Below are 23,992 nucleotides of genomic sequence, written 5' to 3'. Positions count from 1 at the left end.
AATGGAACTGGGAGATATCGTCCGGGAACTCGAAAATAGCACTAGAACTTCAGCAGAAAAATTGAAACAGGCATACTTTAAATTCGTCTGCAACAACCTCTGCTCTGAGGTATAGGCCTATTCAGTGTTTCCAGCACACAATTACAAGTTTCGATAAGAATCTTTCAATATGTTGACATTTATTTTTACACATTCAGGTCTTTTATACTACCGAACATGTTGGTATGGTGGTTAACACGTTCACCTTGTACTCGGGAGGTCCGGGGTTCGATCCCAGTGGCCCGCTATCGTGACTTTGAACTTCCGTAGTTTCCGAAGTCTCGCCAGGCGAATTGTGAGATAGTACGCATTACAAGAACCACGACCCACTTCCTTCCCGATGTTCCGATCTTTCGTAACATAATTTCGCATGATATCTTCCCACCTTCCAAAAATATAGCAAAGGAGTGTGCTCCCCTCTATCGAGAAGAATGAACATTAAAGGCAACTGTTGAAAAGGAGGAAACGACTTAACAACAAATATAATTATCTTATATTATTCTTCTCATTATTTTCATTTTTTTTTTTCTGATGACACTATTTCTATTTCTTTTTCACAAACTTACAGATACTGAAAACTTTCAATTTTGGTGTTTCAATTCTATTATATCTGTCACGTAATGAAGTAGCTAGTTTGGCGGAAAAAAGAAGGGACTGTGATTTTGCAAAGCCGATTTCGAAATTTCCACGGAAATACATTCGTAATAACGGTTTTACGCTTGGAAATTGTTTTTGCTTAGTATAGTGCCGTTGGAAAAGTAACATGGGTTAGTAAAAGCGCTCTTTGTGAGGATTCAGAACGTCAGTTTTCGGCGATAAAATTTAGATATTTATATTACATTAGCTAAAAGCACCCGGCGTTGCCCGGGTTTTCCTTTTTGCTTCTGACTTAAGGAAATTTCGGCAACTCAACTATAGAAAACAAAACGAATTACTGTCTTTACTAAGCTTTCCTCGTCCCTAAAGATGAATCTTTACATAGCGTCACTTACATGAATTAATGACCTTAGTCAAAACGACTACCAAGATTAACACAATTTAAAACAGCTGAAGATCAGGCACCGAAAAGAAAAGACGTCATCATGTGTCTTACTGTTTTTGTTTTTAATTAGTTTTGTCTTGTAGTTTAGCTAAACAAAAAATCCCCTCGGTCCCTTTACAGCCGTTTAATATAAACGCAATGTTCTACATTGATCTAAAGCTGTGCTGACACAAATTTAATGTAATTTCCTGTCTACGTGTGCTTTCGCTTGGCGTTTAAAAACAGTTAACGATAAATAGAGAATTCTCTTGGTCCCAGTCTGAACCCCATGATTAATGTACAATTTTATGGAAAAGTACTTGTAAGATGTCATTTTTCAAGTCATATTTAAGAAACTTGGTATGACATAATTGGGCGCAAAGCGGACAAGGGGTACAAAATTATGGTCGGTTAAAATTTACCTCTTTATCGGTCGTATCAAAGAATCAATATGTAAATAAAAAAATATATAATAGGATTGGAGAATTTTGTACCTCTTGTCAGCTTTGAGCCCCCTTATGTCACACCCGGTTTCTTAAATATGACTTGAAAAATGACGTCTTACAAATACTCATATATAATACTTTATATTAATTATGTCATGTTCATCTTATGTACAGAATACAGTATAATCTCTCAATAAATCATTTTTGGACTTGAAGAATAATATTTTGAGAGAAGCTTATTTAAAAAATGAACAGATTGTTCTTTCCAGTAGGCTTAACATACATACTACTGTACATTCACGACATGATAATACAGATATAATTTAGTAGTAATACATATTCGGACATGAACAACAATATTTTGAAAGACATATATTTTAGAATTAATACACTTTTTATTTTCAGTGACCTTACATATGTACATTTACATAATTGTATGGTAACTTTGAGACAGCGTAAATAAAATACTACGAATGTATTATTTATGTAGTAAAACCCCCTTTATATCGGGTTAAAATAAAGCAACATATTTAAAATAATGTAAATACATTATCAAAATAATAAAGAAGTCAGTTGACCTCAGGTTTGAATCCGGGTCCCCCTACACCAAAGCGTTTGACTCTACCACTATGCTACTGAGAGCTACGTAGTAAAGGGATTGAATTGACGTGTTAGGAATATTTTCATGTTTGCTGCGTATTATGTTTGATTTTGAATTCTTAAATGTTAAGCAAAAATGTATTTTATGCCACAGTATATTGTATATTCATCCCACATGACCAGGCTTCGGTCCTGGGCACAGAAACGCATTAAGTTCAAAACGCACGGACGATAGTGTTGTTGGTCGAGTGGAGTGGGAGATGAAGAGCGCCGTTACTTCGTGTCTCAACATGTAAACAGTCCGTCACAGTACGGCACAAAATATATTTCATCATGTACAGATGCAGTATATACAGTAAATTCCTAGTGTAGACAATAAATGTCTACCATTAAAATATTAACGTAAGTTGTAACTTTCAATCAGGTGTCCCTACGCCGAAGCCTGTTACACGTACCGCAGCCAAGCAGCTATTGCACATTACGGACCCACCTGCGCTGTTGCAGTCGGGTGACTGCACACGGGCCATGACGTCATTTATACTCCATGTACTCTAAACCTCATACTGGTTACTCTTGTCCCTAGGCCGAAGTCTGCACATGACACATTCAATCAAGAGATCATCCCTCATTTACGTAATTTTAATTTAATATTATTTTATTTAATATTTCAGTAGCAATATGGCCGTATTTGCAACGAAGGAGCAGTTATAACGAAAGATGCGCGTCACCGCGATTCTGATTCGTGATTGGATGACGTCCAAATTATATTATACATGCATGGTTGAACGTACTTCTTTCCAATTTTAATGTAGTCTATGTTCTTCTTCTAGTTATGAAGGTTAAATGTGCAAACTTGGGCAAATATCAGTCAAAGCGTGTAGATTTGTATAGAGTACATAAATACATAGCCACATTGACTTTTATATATAAGACTGCAGATGTAATTTATTGCCTTACCTTCCAATAAGAGGTCGACCTCTTACACGCACATTTCACATCTTTCGAAAAGAGTTCTAAACCTACTCTGGATTTCGTCTCTATTGATAGAATTGAACCCTGGAAACATGACAATTACATTCAATATATATGAAATACTATTGGTCTTATAAGGCGTTCGTTTCAACAATTTCGTCCCTTTCCGATCTGTTGTCTTGGATACACCTTCGTGTTGAGCTAAATTTCTTAAGGATTTCATGGGAAACTGTTATGCCTGTAACATCGAATTTTTCTTCGATTGGAACGCGATTTGTGCGCCTTCTCTTATTTAAAAATGAGTCAGTTTCTCTCAATTTTTTCACTAAATTCTGGATTGTTGAATGAGATGTTTACTGAAGGCCAGGATAATTCTGTAGCAATATAGCAATACATTTTTTGTACGATTTCTCCATAATATACGATTCATAAATATAGATTCGTCAGAGACCGTGATATAAAATTGTTTATTTACAGATACACATCTTCGGTTGAAATCTTAAACATCCTGTAGATTTTACTTGACGTATATCTTCCAAAGCATATTGTAGACTACATGAAGATCCCGTGTCGTAGTGTCTTGGTCTAAGGCATCATACCTAGAACTGGCGTTATGGAATGAAAGTTGATTCGATTTCTTTTGGGGGAAGAAATTTTATCACGAAACTTTGGCCAGTATGATTATACTTTACGGCGCTATCAACAGCGGAAATTATTCAGCACTGAAACTTAATTTGGGTGAGAAATGGCTGACGAATTTTGCCTTGGAGCTTTCTATTAGATATACAGTTCTTTTACGTGTAGCAAAACTATGACACAGGTCTTCCAGTTTCATTCCCTCCAGGAGGAAGCCGCGCTAATATTTTTATCGCCCTTCAAAACCCTCGCCGTAGGTCGGAACTGAACCACGGAGTCTCGAATTCAACTGTTAGTATGGCAAACGCTAGAACACCGACGACGACAAATTTATGGTAGTTTTGTGACACATCTTCCATCACAACATTGAGATTTCTCGTTCTAATATTGTTCCATTACAGTTGATAATGAACAGCATATGTCATTTAAGTGCGTTATTTAATAAAAGAATGAGATTCTGTTGCCCCACGTCACTATGCACTTGCGCCGTTCCGTTACGATACGATACGTATTAGTCACCAGGAAAAACTCTTAGCTTGCGCCGGAGTGATGTTTCCCAAAGTGTCATGCCACATGTAACAATGGCACACGAAAACATTTCCAGAATAAGATACATAAATCTGATTTGTAAAACGCAGTAAAATAATGTACATATGTAGCCTATTGTTGTCATTGTTGGTGATAGCAATAATAGTTGTGATACTCGTGGTAGTAGTAAAAATAGTTGTGATTTGGTTGTAGTAGTAGTAGTAGTAGTAGTAGTAGTAGTAGTAGTAGTAGTAGTAGTAGTGGTAGTAATTTTAGAAATAGTAGTGTTGCTATTGCTAATTGTACTGGCAGTTTTGCTAGTTGTGGTGGTAATAGTACTAGTAGCACTGGTGTTGGTAGTGGAGTTTTAGTATTAGTATTAGTATTTATTTATGTAACCTGGTAGAGATAAGGCCGTCAGGCCTTCTCTGCCCCTCTGCCAGGGTAGTGATGGTAGTAACAGCAGTAGTGGTAGTAATAGTATTAAGAGGAGTAGCAGTAGTAGTGGTAATTGTATTAGTAATGGTGCTACTACTATATAGTTTTGATAGCAGTGTTGATGGTTGCGTTGATGGCACACTGCTCCGTCGATATAGAAGAAAGCCAATGTCTACCTACTTAGACACAACACGCGGAGCAAGTCTCCTGCAATCAGCAAGCATCATGGTTAGGTAAAGCATGAAAATCCAGGAATATTATGAACAGCAAAAAAAATCAATCATACGGGAAAGGGTATTTAAGAGTTGTTAATTTATTAAGAAAAAAAAAAGAGAATCTCATACAACGTTATTACAAATTAATTTAATTTTCTAGAATATATCAATAAAATAAATAAATAAATAAATAAATAAATAAATAAATAAATAAATAAATAAATAAATAAATAAATAAATAAATAAATAAATAAATAAATAAATAAATAAATAAATAAGGAAAGAAAGAACAAAAGAAAAAAAGAAAGAAAGAAATAATACCTTAAACTCTCCAGCAATATCCTTAATATTTGCGCCTTTTCAAAAAGTTGAATAATACTGTATTTACTTTGTGAGAAATATTCAGACGTGAACGTGTTTGTGACATAATGCCTTCCCGATATGCAGGGGCTTGGATTCTAGTCATAACAAACAACGCTGTACTGTTTTGCTGCTTTCCTTAGAACAAACGCAGTGGTAATAGTAGTGTTAGTGTTGATAGTGGAGTAGTAGCGATGGTGTAAGTGGTAGTAGTTATAGGAGAAGTGGTGGTGGTGGTGGTGGTGGTGGTGGTAGTAGTAGTAGTAGTAGTAGTAGTAGTAGTAGTGCCTCATTACATTAATAATAACATTAATAACAATAATAATAATAATAATAATAATAATAATAATAATAATAATAATAATAATCCAGAGCGAGACAGCCCATAAAGGACCAAGACCGACCAGCTGACTGCTGGCCTAACGTCCACATGCCTCTGTAGAGGTGAACGATCATCCAACCATTACGGGGATATCGTGTTGTTAGCACGATGGTTTGCGAAACCGTATTTCTCTACCTTTCGTAGCATCCGAAAATTGATCACGATGTGGGTGGGCACTGGTCTCATACACTGGGCGAAATTTTATGAGAAAATTTCTTCCCATATGACGTCTTGGACCAGCGGTCATTCCGTAAAGCAGGTCAGGCGTTACACCTTAGACCACTAACTTGCAAGCTACGGCCAAAAATACTGGAGGTGGAGCATAAATAACTGAAGAAGAAAGTGAAGTTATGTTTTTCTATGTAACTGTCAAGGTTTTCCAGAAAAAAAAAGTTTTGTATGTCTAAATCTTTTGAAAATGAGTGTAGATAGCCATTATTTACTTTGCCCGATGCGTATGCTGAAGCAATTGTTTGTTACTCGGTTGTCTCTATTGTGTATTGATATGTGTTGGGCGCAAGGTCATTGGCAATGGCATTGACGTTCAGTCAAAATGTAGGCCTAAAGAAATATTATTAGACTACTATCGATCTTAAAACATGGTATTTTAAAATTAAAAACAAAACTATAAGAAATAATTAAATTTCAACAGGCATTTTCTTCAGTAGACCGATATGTACTGTCTATATAATTTTGGTAGTTTTTTTTTTATCGTTTACACCATGCACATCACATCATATTAATTCATATGGGCGTAAGGATGAATTTGTTAAATAATCTTCGGGGAATGAGACAAGATGTCAATATTTTACCAAAGACTACGTAATCGACATTGCCTCATTGCGGCACTGTAATGCGTGATCAAACGCCTGGCAATTTAGGCAAATTTTCACACAGACATCTTTGTAATTGTTGCAGAGTGAAGGGATAGTTTGCTTAGACACCCACTAATTTGTTAAATTTATTTGTTTTGTACGCCGGGAGGATGAACGTCGCGAATTCGTGTTTACTTTTCCCTTGAGTAGTAGAAATGGAGAATTTCACAAATCTGCATTTACGAAAACCCTGTTATTATATCGAAATTGACGGCAACAGCAGAATAATTTTATACTAAGATTTGCAGTTCACCCAGAACTAGGAAAACTCTGAGTTTTGAGGAAGCAGCACTAAATATTGTTCAAAATAATCATCCATTAGCACTCCGTGCTATCGCAGATCATAATGCGGCAGTTTCATCCCTACCATTCAAGGAAGTCGAGTATTGTAAACAGTTTTTCTACACTGCCGCGTTTCCTCCTTTTTCTTTTTAATGGTACTGTACACAGATGATACCTGATTTACGAAAGACAACGTACAGTTACCCTTAAAAAGAATGAGACGATTCTTGGTTGTCGGAAGTTAAAGTTCTACAGCGCGGTTCACTCGATATCGACGTATAACGATAAGTACCATGACAAATAGAACAAGAATTGTTACAAGGACCACAACAAGGACAAGGATCAGAATAAGAATCACGAAGAAGACAGCCATTTAAGGCCACGATTTCACAACATAGCTCGGGTAACAAAATATCATTGCTTCTCTATACCGAATGGCAAATGCCTGCTATAGGATCTACATTCTGGACTGCTGCTGTCACTGTCTTGTCTGGGTAGCTCATATAGTAGCGTGTCGGTTCCACCGTATAACCGAAATGTTTCGTGTTCGATCCCAGGTAAAACTCTTTTTTTTTTTAGTGAGGTGTAATTAATTTGTTCAGAGTTCCTCGACTGTATGATTTGTCGAAAAATATGGAATAATTTATGCCCAATTTTTTGGTCTACAAGTGGGCTGAACCTCGTCAAAAAATAAATAAATCTTACTTGGAAGTTAAAAGTATTCTTCCTGAAACAAAAATCATAAAAAACAAAAAGAGACCCGTTAACTTAAAATCTTGTCCACATACCATCATACATTTCTCCAATCGAAATCCACTCGATTGGTAGTGAAGGCAAGATGGTTGACAGCTTGTGCTTCCCCCAATATTTCCATTTGCGCAGCCCTCCTGCTCCTAATACCGCGGTTCCTCAACCTGCTGATCACAGTCTGTGAAGAACCAGGAAAGTTAGATGCTGCTCTTATTTCGTTAGCAGTCCGAAAGGGGTCCTGTCGAACTGTCTCGAATAAGAGAGCATCCTCTTCCAATGAAGAAATCCGCGGACGACCAGGAATAGGGCGATTTTCGACCTCCCCTGAATTTTGTAACAATGAACCCCCTCGCGGCTGTACTTCCAGGAACACCGACCAAACGGCCAGCAGATCTAGCCCCATATCCAGCCTCAACTAGAGCTATAACTCGCTGTCTCATGTCACGTCGGTACGCCATTACGATGAGAAATGATGGATGACGATAATACTTTAGTGTAGACAATGACTATTTAGCGTGATATAGAATTATTGAAATAAGGGGCATCTTGCACAGTAAGAGTTAATAAATCAACCCTAAATTAAATATTTAAATAACAGGATATAACAGGAAGTCCAATTATTGTTACGAAACTAATCAAATTAAATCTAATTGCGTTAAGTAAACAAATCCCAAGTTATGACACCACATTGCAACAGCTAAATTCTATGTTATTAACATAAGCATTGAATAGGTCCGCGCTTATGCGTTGGACGACAAAACCAAACATCGAAAGTTCGAATGTTGCCGCGGAATGTAACTTCTTGCTTTTATAATGTAAATCAGACTTCTAAATACAATCATTCATATATCTTACATTATTTATTAATATTTATAGCCAACATTGAATTTGTAAAGAAAAGACATTAGAAATCTCATATGGAATTTGTGATCTGTAGTGACATAAACATAGATTATCTCTCGGAACTTTTCCGTAAGAGTAAATTAAATTCACTCCTTGAAACTGGACACCTTAATCGTAGAGCCATTTTTCCACCAGCATACAAGCTGAAGTAGCACAGCCATTCATAAAAGTTTTGTACACAGAATTAGACTGAATTCCTATTCGACAGAACCTATAATCAATGGCTTGTCTGAACATGATAAACAAATCCTAAGTGTTTCCAATGTCACTGAACAATTTCAAAATATTAATTTAGAAACTAAAAATGGGTCGTAAATGCTGTATCTAGTGACTATTTACATTTATGTCTACAAAATGAATCTGGGAAAAACGTATATGATACTGGTACTACTGATATTAAGAGTAAATGTATTGTATTTTTCACTTTAATTTCAGAATCACTTTAGTGGATGTTCTCCGCTCAATGTTGTGAAAAAATTCAAAAGTAAAAACATGTAGATAATGCAGGGACTTAAAAATCTCATGTACTAAAAAGAAGAATCTATATGTAATGAGTTGCAATGTAATGATCCTCATGTTCTTAAATACTACAAGAAGTACGGTGTAATTTATAAAAAATTATGAAAGAGGGAAATAGAATACATTCGAATAGAAAAGTACAACATTCAGATAATGCAATTAAAGCTATTCGGAATATTATTGAAGTTAAACTTGTAGATATTCTAAGAAACAAAATATTTTTTCATTAAAACCAGTGATTATAAACTAGAGGACCCCAAATCTATTGCAAATTCTTTTAATGTCTTAAAGTATATAGTACAGAAATATTATTGACAACTTAAACATTCAAGATTTTGCAAAAGATACTGCAATTGATTACTTAACAGATGCATTTAATAATTAGTATTAATATATATATATATATATATATAATTAGTCAATAACTGCAACAGTGCTTTTTCATTCAATCATAACATGAATAAAATTGAATGAACATTAAATTAAACACTATTGCAAACACGTAGATAAAATAGTTAAAATCAACTGAAGGGGTGAGAATGAAATAATCCAAAGCCACACTTTTAACAAAAATTGTTTTGTGCGAGTGCAGTTCTTACACATATGGAAAAGCTACTAATAAAATATTGTAATAACTACTCAACAAATGACATAGTCTAAAGACTCTAAACCTTTGTAAAAGTTTGTCTGTGTGGCTTAGGAATATTTTTAAATTTCATTTTTATTGTTAGTTTTTAATATATGCATTTACATTGTATGCGTGTGTATGTATAAATGCATTCATTATATTAACGTTTACAATATTATAACTTGTAATTTTGTATTGTCTGTGATCATTAACACTTAATCTGAGGACTTTGTAAAACTCTATTTCAACGTTATTTAGCTATTTCAAAGTTATTTAAACAAAAAAAAAATCGTTGTGTAGACTAGGAATCGAACTCGCACTCTTCTACGCGAGACGCAGAAGTCTTAGCGTCTGAGCTATTGAAACGACACGAAAGCTTTCCTTTCTGTGCGGAGTGTCGATCTAGTCATGAAGGTCCATTGTCGATTTAAGTACATGATTTATGTATATATTTATCTTTTATTTACGTAATATTATTATATGTTTTGCAGTTTTTGAAGTGAATTTCGGAACGATGCTAGTAAGAAACCAAATAGCCTGAATTTAAGTTTCTCAATATTCGTTATCTTGTGTATCAGTGCTCTGGTCTCTGATCATGCGCAGTGTCTTACATCTGAGATCCAGAACTCGTACTTTCTCGCAACTATAGTTTCGTTATATAAAAGAGAAGACGCAAGTGAACTTGAGTCAGTCAGCCCGTCAGTAAGCCAGTGTTGTTACAGGCAGATTTGGACAGAGCGAGTTAGTCTTGTGTAGCAGTGAAGCCAGCTTCGAGACCAGAGCGCGACTTGAGTTGTGTCCGTAACTGTGGAGCCTGAAGCCCGGAGTTCGAGTGCAGTGGACCGCAGTTGGGGGACCTGAGTTCGAAGTTCAGCGGATCGTCTCTGAAGGTCTGGGGTTCGAGGTTCTGTGAACGCGAGTGACTGAGCTAGAAGAACTAGCCAAGACAAACGAGCTGTGAACTGAGAACTGACAGTTCTGTGTTGTAAATAGTGCTTTGTGAATATTAGTTAAGATTAACAGTTCATTGTTGTTCGTAATAGTCCATGTAAATTGTCATTGTCGTTTGTGGAGTGCAATAACGAACGGTGTGTTGCTGTGCAGAGAGGAAATCCCATTGTTGACGGGAGTGTTGAGATAATAAAATTACATTGTTGTTCAGTATAAAAAATTACACTGGTGTCAGAAGTGGGATATTATCGACATAATGGAGAACCTACAGCTGATCCTGCAAGCCATCGCGGAACTGAAAAGCGACATAAGTGGAGTGAAGAACGACATAAGTGAAGTGAAAGGCGACATAAATGGAGTGAAAAATGACGTCACTACGCAAATTGAAAGCGTTTCGGCCCACGTAGATGGAATTGTCGCCATCGTGAAAGACGAACCCAAAGCCGATTTTGACAACCTAAACAAGAATTTTACAACTATAAACGAGACAGTAGCCGAATTGAGACAGGAGGTAGACCATTTCGACGGTAAAATCCGCGATCTCGAGCGTCGTCAAGAGCAGACGAGCGAGTTGCTGGACAAGACGAGTGAGGTGATGGACAAACACGCCGAGGAAAACAAGCACATACTTACGTTTATGGACCGACATGCTGAAGAAAACAAGCACATTCTCGCGTTGGTGGATCGCTAGGCTAGAGAACAGAAACAGATAATTGCCGAGGAAGTTCAGAGGGCCGTGGAAAGATCGGCGACAGAATGGAGGACCTCATGTAGTGGCCCTGCGGAACCATCGCACTCAGCCAGACATTCAAACGTCAAGACGCCGAAGTTCGACGGTACGACGTCTTGGGCGATATTCCGTCGCCAGTTCGAGGCCATCGCAGAGCACAATGCGTGGATGCCGGCAGAGAAAACTACTCAGCTGCTGGCCGCGCTTCAGGGACAGGTATCGGAGATACTTCATAGTGTTCCAGAAGATGGGACAGCCGCTGAGATAATGGCGGCTTTGGAGGGACGTTATGGTGACCAACTTGCGGCACCATTCAGGAACCAACTGAAAACGAGGGTCCAACAGTCAGGCGAATCCCTGCAAGAATTTGCAATGGCTGTGGAACAACTGGCCCATAACGCCCTCAGGAGCCTACCTACTGACTTCATCGCTGGAGAGGCGGCCTACACCTTCGGCAGAGGAGTTCGAGATTCCGAAATCAGACAACAGCTACTCTTGGCAGAGCATCGCACCATCAACGCAGCTCTGACGGTGGCCGTCAGGATGGAGGCAGCAAAGTTGACGGCGAACATCTCGACGTCGCACCGGATTAGGAGCGTGACGGTGGCCGACGTCGAGGAGCGTCAACCGAAATCACCCGAGCGCCGAAGACGAGGAGTGCCCACCTGCTGGTCCTGCGGCGAACCTGGACACCTGAGGAGGGACTGTGACCGATCTGGTCACAAACAGGAAAACTAAAAGTGGCCGATGCGGTGAGGGGCACGTCGGCGCCGTCATCACCATCCCCTCGGTTGATCTTGAAGACGGTTAACAGAAGATGCGAACATGGGCTGATTGCTGACGGATGGATAAGAGGCCGCCCATGCAGAGTACTGGTAGACACCGGGGCGTCACTCACTATCGCCAGACCGGAAGTCGTGCGTGGCCTACCTGGGAGGACGCCGCTGCGCCGGTATGAGCTACGTACTGCCTCAGGCGAGAACCTGCCCATCCAAAAAGAGGTTTTCCTGGATCTGACATTGGGAAAGAGGAGACTGGAGATGTGGGTGTTCGTCGCCAACATCACTGAAGACGTCATGCGGATCTTCGATGCAACGGTGGACGTCCGGCGCCGTATACTCCGTTTTGGTCAGGATGAAGTGTTCCTGAGAGACGTCGAAGACCAACCCATGGCCAGCAGACTCACCCTGGAGAATCAAGTGACAATCCCAGCAGCTTGCGAGATGGTGGTGACGGCAAGACTGGACGGACAGCCTAAGAGAAACCTGCTCCTCGATTCACAGACAACTCCGATAGATGGGGTTTATGTGGCCAGATCCCTACTCCCGAACAAGAAGGTGGTAGCGGTGAGGGTCCTGAATGTCACCAATCGAGACAAGGAGGTGCCTAGTGGAATTGTGTTAGGTAGCGTCGAGCCGGTGGTGTCTGTGACGTCTCTGGCAGATAACGAAGAGTGTCACCGACCACGTCCAGATCTAGACCCATCACTGAAAGAGCTGGCTCGAGCATTGGCGGATAATTTAAGCAAAGGAGAAAGAAGACAAGTCCACGATCTACTGACAGAATTTCAAGACGTATTCAGTCTGTCTGAAAACGACTACGGGAGAACAGAGAAAGTTCATCATCGCATCGACACCGGAAATGCTCGCCCAATCAGACAACCTCCTCGACGCGTTCCTCTAGTAAAAAGAGGAGATTGACAGTCAACTGGAGGGCATGAAAGCAAGAGGGGTCATCGAGGAATCCGACAGCCCTTGGTCATCACCTGTGGTGCTGGTGAGGAAGAATGGGGACCTGCGTTTCTGCGTGGACTACAGAAGACTGAATGACGTCACCAAGAAGGACTGCTTTCCCCTTCCACGAATTGACGACACCTTGGACACCCTGGCAGGAGCAGAGTGGTTCTCGACGTTGGATCTCAAGTCAGGATACTGGCAGGTGGCGCTACATCCGGAGGACAAGGAGAAAACAGCATTCTCTACAGGTCAGGGACTATGGCAGTTCACCGTTATGCCGTTCGGCCTCTGCAACGCCCCAGCTACATTCCAGAGACTAATGGAGTCCGTAATGAGAGGCCTGACATACGACAACTGTTTGCTGGACCTTGATGACGTCATCATGGTCGGCAAGACTTTCGGCGAACAGCTGTTGAACTTGAGGAAAGTGTTCGAGAGATTGCGACAAGCCAGGCTGAAGTTGAAACCGAAGAAATTTCATCTATTCCAGAAGAAGGTCAGCTACCTGGGGCACGTAGTAGGGACCAACGGAGTGGCCACGGACCCGGAGAAGCTACAAGCCGTCAGAGGATGGCCGAGACCGAGGGACAAGCAGGAGCTGCGCCGCTTTCTCGGCCTCTGCACTTATTACAGAGGGTTCGTAGCTGGGTACGCCAACATCGCTAAGCCTCTAACCCAGCTGACCGAGGAGAAACGACAATTCCAGTGGACGGACGAGGCGGAGTCATCCTTCCAGTCACTGAAAGAGGCGCTCTGCACTGCTCCTGTACTGGGATATCCCATCCCTGGAAGGAAGTTCACGCTCGACACGGACGCTAGCAACGTAGGCATCGGCGGAGTACTCTCTCAGGAACAGGACGGGCAAGAGAGGGTGATTGCCTACTTCAGCCGAACACTATCCAAGGCTGAGGGAAACTACTGTGTTGACGCGTAGAGAACTTTTTGCCATTGTGGAAGCCCTGAAGCATTTCCACAAATATTTGTATGGCCAGGTATTCCATCTGAGGACAGACCATTCTGCACTCACCTGGCTATTGGGCTTCAAGAATCTGGAGGGGCAGACTGCCCGTTGGGTTCAACGTCTGCAAGAGTACAACTTCACCTCTGAACACTGCCAAGGGAAGAAACACTCCAACGCTGATGCCTTATCACGACGCCCGTGCCCAGATGGCTGCAAACACTGCCTGAAAGTAGAAGAGCAGGATGGCGCCCACGCAGTCCGAGCAATTGCCGCCCAGCCGAGCCCAGGATGGGATAATGCCGCCATAAGGAGGGAGCAGCTGGAGGACCCAAACATTGGACAGTTACTGCGAGATGTGGAGTCCGGCCGGAGACCAGTATGGGCCGATATCGCCAACCGTAGCACCACTTACAAGAGCTACTGGGCCCAGTGGGAATCCTTCACTGTAAAGGACGGTATCCTGAAGAGGATTTGGGAGTCGGCCGATTGAAAGACCCGCATAGAACAACTCGTCCTGCCCAGGAGCAAGGTGAAGGAAGTGCTGGAGGAGTCTCATGCTGGAGGGACTGGAGGCCACCTGCGCGCCAACAAGACGCTGGACAAGTTAAGGCAGAGGTTCTACTGGCTGCATCAGAGAACCGACACAGAACAGTGGTGCCGAAGATGCGACACCTGTGCAGCCAGTCGCGGACCAAGAACACGCAGCAGGGGAGCCATGGAGCAATACAACGTGGGAGCTCCTTTTGAGAGGATCGCCATCGACGTTGCTGGACCGTTCCCGGTCACGGATCGCGGAACTGCTACCTGCTAGTCGCCATGTATTACTTCACAAAATGGCCAGAGGTGTACGCGATTCCCAACCAAGAGTCTTCTACGGTGGCCGAAGCGCTGCTTGACAACTTCATCTGCCGATTCGGGGTGCCCCGGGAATTGCATAGCGATCAGGGGCGCAACTTCGAATCCAACCTGATGGGAGAATTGCTCGAGCGTCTGGGAGTGCATAAAACCAGGACCACTCCCCTCCACCCACAGTCCGACGGCATGGTGGAACGATACATCAAAACCGTGGAGGAGCACCTGCGGAAGGTGGTGTCCAACCATCAGCGAGACTGGGATGCAGAGTCCCACTGTTCCTCTTGGCCTACAGAGCTTCGGTCCATGATACAACAGGGATAACACCGGCAAACATGGTCTTCGGGAGAGAGCTGCGCCTGCCCTGTGATCTGCTGTTTGGCACGCCACCCAGCGCCGACCAGCCAGCGACTATGTGGCAAAACTGACCGAGAAGTTGAATGGAGTCCACCAACTGGCCAGAGAGCACCTCAAGATGGCCAGCGACAGGATGATAGTGCGCTACGACAGATTAGCCAACTCTGCAGGATTCCAGGAGGGCAACCTGGTGTGGCTGTATCGACCTACCAGGACCAAAGGAAAATCACCAAAGCTGCAGCGTGCCTGGGATGGACCATACCGCGTGGTGATTCGGATCAACAACGTGGTGTACCGCATCCAGCGACAACCCCGAGGGAAGATGGTGGTGGTGCATCTGGACCGATTAGCAGCCTACCAAGGGACTGCTCGGGACGAGCAGCCCTAAGGAGGGAGCAATGTGACAGCCACGTGAGAAGGAAGGGCTAAGTCGGCCGTGACGGGCAGGTTGCGCGCGCATCTGCTTCCTGGGGCATGTACTGTGGGGAGAAAGGGGAAAGAGCGTCTGCGGCAGAGAGAAGAGATATCCGGATGATTCGAGAATGGACACACGCTTGAAAATATCCAGAACTCGTACTTTCTCGCAACTATAGTTTGGTTATATAAAAGAGAAGACGCAAGTGAACTTGAGTCAGTCAGCCCGTCAGTAAGCCAGTGTTGTTACAGGCAGATTTGGACAGAGCGAGTTAGTCTTGTGTAGCAGTGAAGCCAGCTTCGAGACCAGAGCGCGACTTGAGTTGTGTCCGTAACTGTGGAGCCTGAAGCCCGGAGTTCGAGTGCAGTGGACCGCAGTTGGGGGACCTGAGTTCGAAGTTCAGCGGATCGTCTCTGAAGGTCTGGGGTTCGAGGTTCTGTGAACGCGAGTGACTGAGCTAGAAGAACTAGCCAAGACAAACGAGCTGTGAACTGAGAACTGACAGTTCTGTGTTGTAAATAGTGCTTTGTGAATATTAGTTAAGATTAACAGTTCATTGTTGTTCGTAATAGTCCAAGTAAATTGTCATTGTCGTTTGTGGAGTGCAATAACGAACGGTGTGTTGCTGTGCGGAGAGCAAATCCCATTGTTGACGGGAGTGAAATTAAATTGTAGAGTTGATCGGTATTCGAATAATCGATGCTCTACTGTATTTCAAATGTTGGATGGGACCAATTTGATGAAACATCAGAGTCCGAGGATTTGTAGTTTGAACTGTGTACAACTGTTTAAAAATCGAGTGGCTAGCAAACAATTTAAAAATTGTCATGAGTGCCTATTTGGTGAGATAGTATCTATAGAGAGTTTAATTAAAAAATCAGGTGGTTCTGATTGAGTTCTTCACTGACTGAGTAATATCAAGAACACAGCTCGCAGGAGGATAACACCTAAATAAGAAATAACAAGATTTAAGATACTGATGGTCTCGCACCGCAGCACCGTTGTCCGAGGAAGGCATCCTGTCTAGGAGTCACGTTACTGAATACGCGCTGGTTCGAATCCTCATGGGAGAAGAAATTTACTCATGAAATTTCGACCAGTGTATGGGACCAGTTCCCAGCCAGCATTGTGATGAACTTGCGGTGCTGCGACAAGTAGCTAAATCTGGTTACGAAAGCCAGTTATAACAGCTGGGTGGGGAATCATCGTGCTAACCACACGATACTTCCATTCTGGATGATGATCCACCTCTGCTTCAGCATGTGGACGTGAAATCAGCAGCCGGCTGGTCGGTCAGGGCCCTTAAAAGGTTATAGCGCTATGGATTAAAGATACTGATGACTAGGGGGCGGATGCTGATGACCTAAAAATCTACTTAAAATGATCATTAAAAAGCCCTTAAATTAATGAAAAAATGACATATAAATAAAAGAAAATGACATTTAAATATTATTCAAAATACTCGCACCACAACTTCTTAAAAATTAGTCACCTTGTTTCAATGACTGCCCTGCAAATCTCGGAGAGGTGGTAACTCCGTGGAATTTGGCGAAGATAAAAGAAAAGGGCATGGAAAAAAATGAAGGTTTTAAGGGAAAACTATAGATTTTAATGAGGGTTTACAATATGTTTTACTCAAGGGTGGTCCATATCAGTGCCTTCATTCTCTGTCTCCTCCTCCTCCTTCCGCACTTCACTTTTGTTACCAGATCTTCCAGATGAGGGAGTGTGAATGACAAAACAAATTGTGGGTGCAACGTGCATTCTTGCAATCTTTGTGTTAAAAATACTGTCTACTACAGTAGACATCCCATTCGAATCATGTTTGGGACACAACATCCTGTCCAGGACACGGTGAAAGTTCCCTTCCTTCCAAACAAATTCTAAAGACACCCTCGTACTGACAAAAGAACAGTAGCGGTCAAAGCCCTCACTTAAACTAAGCTGTTGTAAAGCATTTTTTATTACCTCTGTTGTGTGAGGTGAAGCCTTCAGTGGAATGAGGGATGGTCTTTACAGTTTGTTTCAAACTACAAAACTCAAACTTCACTGTTATTCACTTATTCAGTAGGTAATTACTACTGACCTATTTGCTTAGAAAAAGATTTAACAGACCAATCAGTAAAGAAGAAAGTAAAATAGATTCCAAATGGTCTAAAAGTTCTTCAAAGTTTTAAAAATGACCAAAAATGCCGAAAAAAATATAAAAATGACCTATTAGTTAAAAAACGTCGAAAAATTAAAAAAATGCAATATAAGAAACTAATTTTTTACGCTGGTATTAATATAGAAAGGACTTCTATATTAATAGGCATCGTTCTAATGTGAAAAATAAGAAGATGACTTTTCATCAACATCCACCCCCTACTGATGACTAGGTGGCAATTCATATGTACTAAAACCGGCAAAATATGCATGCATGTACGCACTTGAAAACCAGGATATATGCACTAAAAATAACAAAATATGCACTGTTAAGGTTTAAATATAAAGATAGTATTTTATTTTAAGCAATTTACTGTTATAGACCGTTTTTTTTGTTATATCTAAGAATATTGAGACACCATTAGTTATTATACTGCCAATGTTAAATTTGCTTATTTAATGACACATTATTTCAGCAAAAAATGAAGATATTGTGTTGAAATTTCTACAGGCTAAAGAAACAAGGTTTCTAAGCAACTGATGTTGATTTATAAAAAAATACAAGCCGTAAAAATAGATTTGATTTTTTAGATAATGTTGATTTAATGTTGTTACTTCATACTTTTTTTTAAGTTGGTTATTTAACGACGCTTTATCAACTATGAGGTTATTTAGCGTCGATGAGATTGGTGATAGCGAGATGGTATTTGGCGAGATGAGGCCGAGGATTTGCCATAGATTATCTGGCATCCAACTTACGGTTGGGGAAAACCTCGGAAAAAACCCAACCAGGTAATCAGCCCAAGCAGGGATCGAACCTGCTCCCGAGCGCAACTTCAGACCAGCAGGCAAGCGCCTTAACCGACTGAGCCACGCCGGTGGCTTTTTATATGTAAAATATATTTTTTTCTAATCAAAGTAATAGATATACACTACTTAATGTGCATCAAATTCATTAATGTATTGTTATCGATATGTGTTTAAAATGTTCATTTTTCTATCATTCATAGTTCGTGAGAAAATGGGGCATTTGTATAAAAAAAATAAGGACAATATTATTTTAAAGATTCAGATCTTTTTTTACAACCTGTATTTCTTGATAAATCAGCGTTAGTATCTTAGAAACATTGTATCTTCATTCTATAAAAATTTCAGTATGATATCGTAATTCCTGAGATAATTTAACATTGGTACATTGTCCATATATGGTAGTTAATCTCTCTTTAAAGTTGCGTGTCCTTCAAACCATTGCTTAAGCAGTATAATTCTAGCACATTTTTCGTAAGGCATCCTTTAAAAAACGAATTCAAAATTAACAAATACAGAAATTGTTGCTCTGTTTTTCAACATATTCCCCACTGAAATTGAGACATTTGTCATACTATGGGATCAATTTTTGTACCCTTGTGTCAAGTTGTGCACCTCTCTGTTGATCCCACGGTATGACAAATGTTTCAATTTTGGTGGGGAATATGTTGAAAAATAACTCCACAATTGTTGTATCTGTTCCAATAAATCTTTCCATGAAATTATATTTTCTTTCTGTAAACGGCCCGGGGGAAAATCACTTTCTGGACGGCCTCGTAATTGCGGTCGAGTGACCAAAATTTGTTTAAGTACTTTTTTGACATTATTAACATGGTGGAAGAAAAAAATTACCTATTTTATCTGCCCCCATGAGAATGTTTGCTTGTCAGTAGTAGAGCACCATGAAGCTAGTTTAGCCAGTCACCATATTCGATTAAAGTCTACAATATATCTGCACGGGTCTCAATAGCTGCTAATTTTAAGATTGAGTTACATCTTGAGTGGTTCTGTTAAATGCGTAATATTTAGTGTGATAACACGAAGATGAACAATAATTTATCCAAGTACTCTCGGTTCCTATTGCCATGACATGGTGTGGTGCGTCCTCAAATTGCAGATTGAGGAGACGGCCTCCACAAATGGAGGGTAACTGCGAATATATTGAATAAGAAGTCGCGGACAGCCAACAAGAGATGATTCTCCAGCTTGGGGGTTGGGTGAAGGACTAATTATCCATCACCGTAAAACGAAACATAAGCCTCGGAATGGGACTGATTCTATGGCACGATCACAGCAAAAGGAATAAGATTATGACATTTGGTACTTGGAATGTCATGAGTCTTTATAGAACAGCAGGGGTAATATTAGTAGATGGGTTACATCAGCTGCTTGTTTATGTGGATGATGTGAAATCCACAAACGATTAGGGAAAACACGGACATTTTACTTGAAGCAAGTAAGGAGATAGGTTTGGAAGTAAATCCCGAAATAGAAATATAACAATTGGAAATTTATCCTTTGAAGAGGTGGAAAAATTCAAATATCTTGGAGCAACAGTAACAAACACAAATTACACTCGAGAGAAAATTAAACGCAGAATAAATATGGAAAATGCCTGTTATTATTTGGTTGAGAAAATTTTGTCACCCAGTCTTCTCTCAAAAAAGCTTAAAGTTAGAATTTATAAAACAGTTATATTACCAGTTTTGAAAATAAGGTGTTTAGGAAAATATTTGGGGCTAAGAGGAATAAAGTTACAGGTGAAAGGAGAAAGTTACACAACGCAGAACTCCACGCATTGTATTCGTCACCTGACATAATTAGGAATCCAGGTGTTTGAGATGGGCAAGGCATGTAGCACATATGGGCGAATCCAGAATTACATATAGAGTGTTAGTTGGGAAGCCAGAGGGAAAAAAGACCTTTGAGAGTGCGGAGACGTAGATGGAAGGATAATATTAAAATAGATTTGCAGGAGGTGGGACAGGTTGGTAGGGATATGTTGGTAGGGACTGGATTAATCTTGCTCAGGAAAGGGACCGATGGCAGACTTATGTGAGGACGGCACTGTAACTCCGGATTCTCTAAAAGTGATTTGTAAGTAAGATGTTACATATATCAGCTGTTGTGCCGACAATTCTGCAGCATAAATTTAGTTTTAGGATTGTTTTTATTTACAGCTATGACAAATATAGAATGGTTTTAACAGCTTTGACCAACAGTTTTACACCGTTCTTTCATGAATTTATCCACCACTCTTCAGGGTCCCTAGTGATAGGTGTGGAGCTGTCCTAGCAGTGGCAGGACGTCATACACCTTATTAACCATTTACTTTTTGAAGTCTCCTTCTCTTCCTTTAAGAGCTAAAATGCTAACTGAACTGTAAATTATCTTTTCGTTGCCTTTAAAATCATTGAACATGAAATTCACTTTGTTTATCGATAGCTTCAGTTAATTTAGTTCACAAGAAAAATTTTCAATCACGTGTCTGAAAGGTAACACAATATCCCTTAATTTGTTTGACCAGTGTATTACGCGGCATGAAAAGACTGCAGGATGTAAGAAAATAACAGTTTGTACATTGATAAATTGAAAACTGTTGCTCTAAACATAGCTTCTGACTAAAGGAGACAATAGCAAGTCAGATTTCACTACTGAGTGTCTAAAATATTGTTCATATTAAACACAAGAGATATTTCGAAATTTTCAAAAAACCCACATGACCAATCCTTGAGGTCTGAAAACAGGGAATATCTGAGGGAAGAACGACTTCTAGTAACGCTACTTACATAATATACTACAGATGCAATGGAATGTTACTTATCAATTATAACAAATAATATCGTGGAATACCTTAAGAATTGAAGCTCAGGATAAACTGCAGCATTTCTGGAATCATACTTAGTCATAAGCCTAACTAAAAAAAAAAAAAAAAAGAAAAAAAAAGAGAGAGAGACGAAACAACCACTATACATATCTGTAACAGTGATACTAGTCCACATCTGTGGAGTAACGGTTAGCACATCTGGCCGCAAAACCAGGTGGCCCGAGTTCGATACCCGTTCGGGGCAAGTTCCCTGATTGAGGTTTTTACCGGGGTTTTCCCTCAACCCAAAATGAGCGAATGCTGGGTAACTTTCGGTGCTGTACCACGGACTCATTTCACCGGCATTATCACCTTCACCTCATTCAGACAATAAAAACCTAAGATGTTGATAAAGCGTCGTAAAATAACATACTAAGAAAACAGTCATACTAACGACCACCAGATGTAACAATTATGGTTTTTCATTAAATAAAATACAAAAATCTCTGCAGTAGAGTCCAAAAAGTGACTCAAATGAAATAACAGATGAAATATCATCCACATGTAAAGAGTCTGCATTAGGCTAGCCCTGTGTAAATAGGTGGCATGATTTGGATGGCCATTTTCACATTAATGTTGGTATTGTTACAACTATTGTAGAAATGACTCATCTCAATTTTTATAAATCCTGTCAGAAATTTCATATATACTGAGAGAGAAGGGAGGGATTAGGCACTGCAAGGAAAATGGTTCCTCCTTGAGAAAGCGCAGAAATAGGCACACTTCTTTTTTTACAAATCCTACCAGTCTTAATGCTTACTATATGCGTTTGAGACAATTTGGCGCAGCAGAGATAAAGGCACAACTCTATTTACAAAAATAGTACCAGTTAGAAATATCTTGGTTGCATAGTGCGTGAGAAAGGAGGGCTTGGAGCAGCAGTAAAATGCCCAAATGTATTTATGGAAATTGCACCAATTAGAAATTTCTCGTTAATTATTGTGGGATATTGGGGGTAGTTGGAACGGCGGGAAAATGATGCACCTTAGTATCTATTAATTCTACTACTCTGAAAGATTTTGCTGCGACTGCGAAAGAAAGGAGAATTTTGACGCAGCAGGGAAAATGGCACACTTCTATTTCCAGAAATTCTACCAGCCATGAAGTACTTGCTTCGTACTGCGAGAGTGGGAAGAATTTGTTGTAGGGAAAAATGGCACATTCCTATTTCTAGATATCCTATCAGTCAGAAAGTTCTCGCTGTATACTGCAATGAAAGGATTGATTTGACGCAGTGAGGGAAGTGGCTCAAAACTTAGCAGCCAGGAAATTTTTCTTGCCTACTCCTTGAACAGGAGGAGATTTGAAGCAACGCAAAAATGGCTCACCTGTATTTATCAAAATCCTATCAACCATTAAGTCCTTGATGTGTACTGCATGTGCAGGGGATAAAATGTGAAAATCTGTGCCTGCAAATCCTACCAGCCACAAAGTTCTTTCTGCGTACTGAGAGAGCACAGTGAGATTTAGCATAGCGGGGAAAATTGCACACCTCTAATTCTGTAAACTCTACCAGGCAAAAGCTCTTGCAGCATACTGAGAGAGAAAGTGGGATATAGCTGAGAAAATGGTGCATCTCAATTTACAGAAGTCCTACCAGCCAGAAAAGTTTATTGCTGCTGAGAGAAAAAAGAGAGATTTCACACACTGGGGGATATCCTGTTTCTAGATATCCTATTTCAGTTTTTGTTGCATAATGCCAACTTTTAAGTTTGTGAACCTAAAATGAGTAGTAACGAAGGTGTCATCAGTTACAACGGGGCTCATAGTGGGAAATATTTTGTATGTTTTCTAAAACATTTTTAAAAGTTGGCTGTGTACTTTAGAAACCTTATATATGACCACTTACCACAGGTTCCAAGTTCAGTGGCAGCCTGCAGCTGATTCTAAATCAGAGCAACCCCAAAATATGGGAAAGAAATGGAAATGATGAAAGAGAGGAAGTGTAATTACAATGGAGAAATGATCCTGAGGTCCAATGCCGAAAGTTGGTTGAGGGAAAACCTCGGAAAAACCCTGAACCTAGTAACTGTTCCCAACCTGGATTCGAATCTGGGTCCGCTCATTTCATGATCAGACATGCCAACCATTACTTCAAAGAGATGCACTGAGTGAAGGTGGCGATGTTTTATTTTCTTTTATAACTGTTACAATAAACTCATTATTGTTATTTATTTCCCAAAGTCCATAATGCATAGTTCATTTAAAACACTACCGTGAGATCTTAGGAAGCTTTAAATAGTGCATTATGCAATGAGCCTATAATGATAGTAATTAAGAAGCGAGTATGGATGTTTATGAAATGAGCGCAAGCGAGTTTCATAATTTTCATACGAGCTTCTAAATTACCATTATAGGCGAGTTTCATACGACTTTTTATGCTCGATCATATTTCTAACTTGAAATTATTCAGATGTATACATTTTATTAATTTGTATCTGACAAGATCGGAAGTGACCTTGTTCTAGGTCGTGAATTGTGAGATGTGCGCAGACGCGAAAGTATTGATTTTTTCCGAGGAACAATAATGTCATTGACCTTGTGTAATCCCGTTAAACTTGGTATAACCTTGATTATT

At 40.3% G+C, this 23,992-nt stretch overlaps 1 protein-coding gene across 1 annotated transcript in view; it reads right to left on the bottom strand.

The window, feature by feature from the left end:
* Positions 1 to 23,992, bottom strand: part of LOC138707785 (solute carrier family 41 member 1-like) — a 64,315-nt gene that overhangs the window by 35,733 nt on the left and 4,590 nt on the right. The gene's annotated exons all lie outside the window — the stretch shown is intronic.

Source organism: Periplaneta americana, chromosome 10 (genome assembly GCF_040183065.1).
Source record: "Periplaneta americana isolate PAMFEO1 chromosome 10, P.americana_PAMFEO1_priV1, whole genome shotgun sequence".
Classification (NCBI taxonomy): domain Eukaryota; kingdom Metazoa; phylum Arthropoda; class Insecta; order Blattodea; family Blattidae; genus Periplaneta; species Periplaneta americana.
This window is presented reverse-complemented; position numbering and strand designations above follow the sequence as displayed.